The sequence below is a fragment of the Ctenocephalides felis genome, unplaced genomic scaffold (assembly GCF_003426905.1).
Source record: "Ctenocephalides felis isolate EL2017-DRISC unplaced genomic scaffold, ASM342690v1 CF-g0.4_SCAFFOLD_01819, whole genome shotgun sequence".
In the NCBI taxonomy this organism is placed as follows: Eukaryota; Metazoa; Arthropoda; class Insecta; order Siphonaptera; family Pulicidae; genus Ctenocephalides; species Ctenocephalides felis.
Window position 1 is genome coordinate 133841 of NW_020537973.1, and position 1727 is coordinate 135567.

The 1727-nt window shown below is 34.7% G+C and overlaps 1 pseudogene; it reads right to left on the reverse strand.

Annotated features, from left to right (window-relative positions):
• Positions 1-303: 303 nt before the first annotated feature.
• LOC113374463 lies at positions 304-1343 on the reverse strand (annotated as a pseudogene).
• Between the last annotated feature and the right edge of the window lie 384 nt (positions 1344-1727).

Consider the following 1727-nt stretch of genomic DNA (forward strand, 5'->3'; position numbering starts at 1 on the left):
GTTGGGTCATTTTGACCCGACGTTTTATTGAGGATTTATAATAAAAAATATATACTTTTACTAAATTGTAATTAATGTTTACTAAATAAAGGTATTTTCTGCATAAAAATAAATAAAATAAAACTAATATATAATAATTAAACTTTTATTGACATACTTAACAAGACATGCAAAATCAACTTTGAACAAACAACATATGTTAATTATAAGTTTTGGTTTAAGTAATGTTAATAATCATTGGTAACAAAATCTTATAATACTAAAAAAGAGATCAAATTAAGTTATTTTAATTATAAATGCCAATCAGTCTTCTATTTCCTCATTTACTGACATCGAACTACTACAATTATTGCAGTAGGTAATAAAATGATCAGGGCATATATAAATTTGACATTCATGACAGGTATGACTTGTCTTCTTATCTTTTTTGGACGGACATATTTGGCATCTCTTGCGAACGCCTAGAATCTTTCGAGGTGGTTCATCTGTGGTTTCACCTGTGAATTGTGCGATTCTTTTGCGCAGTTGACGTGGTAAATTCACTCGAGCTCGTCGCACTTGTAAATGTTCCTGCACCATGGCGAGTCCCAGATTTTTTAGGAAATGTCTTCTTTTCATGCGTGTATCATCATTATTAGCCCGGTATATTATGTTTGCGTTTATTTCCGATATATTTAGCATTGCAAAAAAGATAGTCAATGGCCATCGTTTTGTGTTTCTACTCACGTTGTATGACGCAGAAAGATTGTCCACTACATCCACTCCACTCTTGGTGTGATTGTAAAAGGATATGATGTCTGGTTTCCTTTTGTCACCTGTAGACTCATCAATTTTTCGTCATGATGTAGACTGGACATCAATAAGACAACTTTATTTTTCTTTGGAATGTAGGAGACTAGAGTTATGTCCTTTTGATGTCCAAAGGTAGATGATCCTGGACATTTTCCACGTGTTGTAATGAATTGAGGTGGAATCTGCCGTTTGTTTTTGCGTAAGGTTCCAACTGCTGTAAGTTTATGTTCCGTTAGGAGGTGAGATACTAATTCATAAACGCTCGTGAACCAATTGTCGAATGTTATGTTACGATGGCTTTTAGAAACGGGCAAGACGACGCGATTTACAACGTCAAAAGGTTTGTTGCTGAGTGAGTATGGGCCACTTGGCTGCTTTCCGCTATATATTTCTAAATTGGTCACATAATATGTCACTATAATCACTAAATAGAAAATAAAAGTATGTCACGAAAAATATTACATTTACAATGACGCTGGGTCAAACATACCCGATTGGACTTGACGCACGAGTTGCTCGTTGCGCGGGCGGCGTCGCACTGAGCGAACCATCGGGGCGGGTAGCGGGGAGGCATCGCTTCAGCTACTCAAACGCTTAAACCACATAACCCGGGTAAACAAAATATATGTTCGTTAAAAAACGTCTCGGGTCATTATGACCCAGCGTCATTGGCACCGGGTTAATACTAAATTCTTGATAATTAAATATTGAAGATATAAATCAGGCTTTTCTATAATTGCTGAGGACTTTTGCCAGATCAAAACCTTTTTGCCTAAATCGTTTATATGAAGAAGCTATTGAAATATCATAAAATTAAAATTAAGTAAATATTCGTTTAATCGTTTCAAGAACTGCTATTTCTAACATTTTTATATGCATAAATTAAATAATAATCCGAAAATCATTAAATTTGTTTTGATTATGTCAAATGCCCA